Raw genomic sequence first — 5466 nt, 5'->3', positions numbered from 1 at the left:
TCATAAAATGAAAACAATCTTGAGAGTATACTAGAAGCTATTTATACCTTGGTGTGAATATAAAAGTTAACATAAGGATTAAGCCAATACTGTGTATAAATATTCTATAATGAAGTCTATAAGGAGATTTTTCTAAACTGGATAGGAGCAAAAAGCAACAAAAAGCAACAACTCTTGCTTTAGAGCGTAGTTTCAATTCTTTTCTAAGATTTCTTTGTTAAGTTTTCCTCTTTTCATTTCCTCTTTAAAGGTCTCCATAATCCTCCTAATGTTACACTTAAAATCATTTTTTTTTCTGCTTCTTTTGGGTTAGGGCAATCAAGTCTACCTGTTGTATGACCAGTGGGTTCTGGTGTTACCATGTTGCTTTTTAGGTTGTTGGATGAATTCTTGCATTGGTGCCTACCCATCTCTTCCTTTAATTGGTGCTGGCAGTGAATTTGCCTCTTGGTCTAATCATTGCAGTAGCTGTTTAAGTCTTTGGAAACTGTTCTTGGTCTGCTCTATACTGTTACTGTCTTTGTCTCAGGGAGCCACTAAGGTCTTTCTTAGCCCTCTCACTTGACCTGCTCTCTTGGCCTGCTCTCTTGGTTCCCTCTCTTGGTCTACTCTGTGTAGTCACAGCTTGCACTTCAGAATTCCTCTCTTGGTCCTCTATGTGTAGTAGCAGGATGTGTTTCAGAGTGCACTGAGATTGCTGGGGGGGGGGGGGTAGGAGGGTTTATGGGTGGAGTGGGACTTGTAGCTTGTAACATCTGATGAATGGGGTCAAGTTTTCTTTCTTTTTTTTTAAGATTTATTTATTTATTATGTATACAGTATTCCCAGTATTCTGTCTGCATGTGTACCTGCAGGCCAGAAGAGGGCACCAGATCTCCTTATGGATGGTTGTGAGCCACCATGTGGTTGCTGGGAATTGAACTCAGGACCTTTGGAAGAGCAGGCAGTGCTCTTAACCACTGAGCCATTTCTCCAGCTCCATAAAGACCATTGGATAGTGTTCCCGCCCGGTTTCGAACCGGGGACCTCTCGCGTGTGAGGCGAGCGTGATAACCACTACACTACGGAAACACAACATGGGTCAAGTTTTCTTATTTGTAAAGGTGTTTTTCTTCCTTTCTTTTCCCTCCTTCCCTCTCTTTTTACTATTTTCCTCTTTCCTTCCTTCCTTCCTTCTTTCTTTCTTTCTTTCTTTCTTTCTTTCTTTCTTTCTTTCTTTCTTTCTTTTTTCTTCTCTCTCTCTTTCTAAGAAAATTACAGAGATGTTAACTCCACTCATTTTAATTCATATATACTATTGTTCAGTTTTATTCTATAATTTCTTTATAGATAGTGTATTATTCAGCAATAACTTATTGGAGTTAATAAGTTTCCCATATATTTAAATTGCATTATATTTGTTTTTGTATTTCTACATTTAGAATTTTATTGTTACATTTTCTCTAACTTCTTTAGTAAATTCTCTCATTTTATCCTGACTTTGCTATTTTGGAGAAAGATATTTTACGTTATTTTATTTTGCAGTTTCTTTTTTTTTTGTGTCTGATGTCATTTGATCTCAGATATCCATTTTCAATTACAGATCTTCATTATATTTCTTAATGTCATTAAGTTCAATTTTTCTGTATTCTTGTTTATCAGAATTTCTTTACAAAACTAGGGGTATAATATCAGGAAGCCTAATAAACTTCTATTGTTATCCTTAAGATGATTGATTACTGTATTTTATAAGAGAGATATTTTTGCTTTCCTTCCTGCTAAAGAGTTTAATTATTCTCTTCCATTCATTTTAGTTTTCCTCAGAGTTTCAACTATATGTGCTCTTGTCTTTCTCTGCTATATAAAATAGGTCAGTTGTAAACCAAATATTCAGGGATTAATGAATACAAGCTTTCTTCTTTACAACAGTCTCAAATGCTTCTCATTTACAATGATGAAATAAATCCAAGTTTTACTTCCTTTAGTCCTTAATACTACATTTATCTATAATTAGTACCTTAACATTTTCTTATAAATTCTACATTCAGTCATTTCAAGGACCTTAGTATTTTATCTAGATTGTATTTTTTACTATCTCTTGCAGAATGTCAATGACACAAATAATTCCCAAACTTTAAATCAGTTATAGAAAGTTTAGCATAATTGATCTAAATATAAACACATAATATTTAAGAGAAAAATAGTTCACAATGTCAATCACAACAAGTACAGTGAGCAAAGTATGTCAGTATCCTTTTCACACCGTACTAAAGATGTCCTTGAAGAACTATTATATAATAAAGGAAAATGCGTTTTAAACAACAACACAATATAAGTTAATGCGAGGTTGGAAAAGGGAATATGGGATACAAGATTCTCAATACATTTGATAATTCTCAGGACCAAAGACAATAAAACAGATATTAAGAGAGAAAGTATCCTGGCTGATCTCCCTGGTGTATAATTTTAAAAGACTTACTTTGATCACTTGATTGCTAACTTCAGTTGTACCTCAGTTGTACTTAAATCTTTGAAATAATTTTGTAAGTATTTTCTACATCTAATTATTCTTTTGTCATAGAAGACTTGGATTGTTTGGTGGCTTAGTGTCTGCTTTTGCTAGTAATTAGATACAATCTCTTTTAAAATCTTTTATAAATAACTGTGGTTACAGTGAAAAAAACTCTGTGAGGTAAATGAATAAGTCCTCTCTTTTAGGTAGGTTATTTGAATTCAAATCTTAGGTGATCCCAAATTTCCTGAGAAACCGCCACACTGATTTCCAAAGTGGTTGCACAAGTTTGCATTCCCACCAGCAATGGATGAGTGTTCCACTTACTCCACATCCTCTCCAGCAAAGGCTATCATTGTTTTTTTTTTTTTTTTTTTTTTTATTTTAGCCATTCTGACAGGTGTAAGATGGTATCTCAAAGTTGTTTTGATTTGCATTTCCCTGATCACTCAGGAATGAGAGAGTAGTTGACTGTGATGAATATGTGACTTCCCTTGAAAGGCTTCCAGAGAGGAAAGCTAGATATACAGTGACTTGATGATAAGAATAGAATTAAGGCAGAAATCCACAATGCCATGTTTATAGGAATTGCAAGAGAAATACAGAATAAGTTGGTATTACATAAAAATAGCTACTACAGTTGCAATAATTAATTTCACAGATGTAGCCAACTTCTTACAAATTACACTCAAAGGACATGAGAGCATTTTTCTTATCTATATTGGACTGAAAGTTTAAAACATTCTAAGAATCACAGTCATGACATTTGTTAGGAGAGATTTTTCAAAAAATCAATTGCACAGTTTTGTACAAAACCACTTAGGAAGAAGGTCATACCTCTCCAAAGATCCAAGTAAGATGTGATAATCAAAAGGAGAGCTACTTTTAGAGAAAATTATTTTCTGGTTACTGATTTTTTGGTATGATTTGGGATTCCTCTCTGTGTGTTGTGATTACCATTAACGAATAAAGAAACTGTCTTGGTCTGTTGATAGGGCAGAACTTAGATAGGCAGGGGGGGGGACTGGACTGAATGCTGGGAGAAAGAAGTGTGGAGTCAGAGAGATGACATGGATCTACCACTAGAGATAGACATGATGAAAATTTGCTAGTAGGCCACGTCCTCCTGGTGATATACAGATTAATGGAGATGGATTAAATTAATATGTAAGAGTTAGCCAATAAGAAGTTAGAGCTAAGGGGCCAAGCAGTAATTTAATTAATATAGTATCTTTGTGGCTATTTTGGATCTAAGCAGCGGGGACAAACAAGCAACCCCTCCTCCATCATTGGCATTTACCATGATTGGGTACTCTGAAGTTTTAGACAAATGACAATTTTACTGAGAATTAAAGTTAAAATATCTTTGGGGAATTATTTTTGTACTTGACCCTGCTTCCCAAGAAAGCTTTAAAGAATCTGTTCAACAGGAAGTTGATCCAATTTACATCTACATTTGTGTGTGCTTGATTAACAGCTAATATTTCTGCTTGGTGTCAAAATTTAGAAACTTGTTTGAATAAATAGTCAAGGTGAAGCCTTTCAAACATCTTAAATTTTAAATTATGTCACAAACACTATACACACATTATATATATATATATATATGAAATTCATTTGGAGTAATTACTCTGCTTAAATTACCGCTGAATGTTGTGCATTGGTGTGTTTAAAGTGTTTTCAATTGCTTCAGTGAAATAACTTATGATGGGTATTTACAAAGACAGGGTTTCTGTGTATCATATCCTGAAACTCACTCTGTAGACCAGGCTGTCCTTGAACTCACAGAGATTTACATTCTTCTGCCTCCCAAGGGCTGGGATTAAAGGTGTGTGCCATCACACCTTGAACTCATAGAGATCTGCCTGCTTCAGTCTTCCAAGTGTAGGATTAAAGGTGTGTGCCATCACACCTTGAACTTGAATAGGTCTGTCTATCTCTGTCTCCCAAGTGTTGAGATTAAAGTTGTATATCACCAAACCAAACTGCTGTCTTTCTTTTTTATTTGAAGGACTTTAACCTCTTTCTTTACTCTCCCAAGCTTGCATTCATTTTTCCCCACAGTCCATAAAGGGTCTTTATTTATGTTTTATATCTCTAGAAAAAGAATCCCAGGATTTTCCCTCCTGTGTGATTTCGTCTTGCCTCTTCATGGTCCATGATGCCAGCTGAGGTGGTCAGTACAATGATGCCAAACTGACGGGGCTGGAGCAGATTGTTCTGCCATTTTTCTAGGTCTTTGAGTTGCACATCAAATCTAGGGCTTATCACTCCACACTTGTTCAACCTGCCGGTGAGGTTCACGACGATCTTCCCAGCTCTGTGGTCGTCAATGATTTCAAATTCACCGATGTAACCGTGATTCATCATCATAGTTAGGAACTGAACGATGACTTTGGAGCAGGGCCTGATGAGGACCTGGCATTTGCCTCTCTTCCTGCATTGTTGATGCTCTTGAGAGCATTGGCCAGGACGTTCATGCGTAAACACACTGTAAAAAAATTTAGAGATTTTCTTCTTCTTTGAAGCTCTCTTTACTGTATATCTTTCTTTTTCTGACCATGTGAGTTTTTAATCTGCTAAGCATTATGAAGGGGATTAAATCTGTGGATTTGGTAGCTGGATCCAGCCCATTCTTTAGCTTTCTGAGATTCCAGCTTCATGGTGGAGGTAGGAGAGATATCGGCTGTAGCTATGCTTATTGTCCCAACTCTATGGCGTTTCAAGGTCCCTGCCGCCAAGCAAGATGCATCAGTCTGCTCACAAGCCACACTCAAATGCTCTGTATCTGTACCTCCTTCCTGAAAGAGTTAGAGTTAGCACTGGCAGGGTGGTCCAGAAAGCTGGCATTTTAAAATGCCACAGCTTTTTTCCTGCTATGGCTGATAACCAAAAAGCATGTGGTCGGCTTTTCATCAACACCGTTTAAGTGTTTCGTGGCAGGACCTCTTAAAAGAGCTGCAGGATTTTACAGC

At 36.3% G+C, this 5466-nt stretch overlaps 1 non-coding gene and 1 pseudogene across 1 annotated transcript; both read right to left on the bottom strand.

Moving 5' to 3' along the window:
* Nucleotides 1-998: 998 nt before the first annotated feature.
* Trnav-cac (transfer RNA valine (anticodon CAC)) lies at nucleotides 999-1071 on the bottom strand. The gene has a single exon. It is a non-coding gene; the product is annotated as a tRNA-Val (tRNA).
* A 3517-nt stretch (nucleotides 1072-4588) lies between these two features.
* Nucleotides 4589-4971, bottom strand: LOC126491307 (40S ribosomal protein S15a-like; annotated as a pseudogene).
* Nucleotides 4972-5466: the final 495 nt, after the last annotated feature.

The sequence above is a fragment of the Alexandromys fortis genome, unplaced genomic scaffold (assembly GCF_014885135.2).
Source record: "Alexandromys fortis isolate MF-2015 unplaced genomic scaffold, M_Fortis_MF-2015_v1.1 scaffold_180, whole genome shotgun sequence".
NCBI lineage: Eukaryota > Metazoa > Chordata > Mammalia > Rodentia > Cricetidae > Alexandromys > Alexandromys fortis.
Note: the sequence above shows the minus strand (reverse complement) of the source record. Positions and strands in the feature narration are given on the sequence as shown.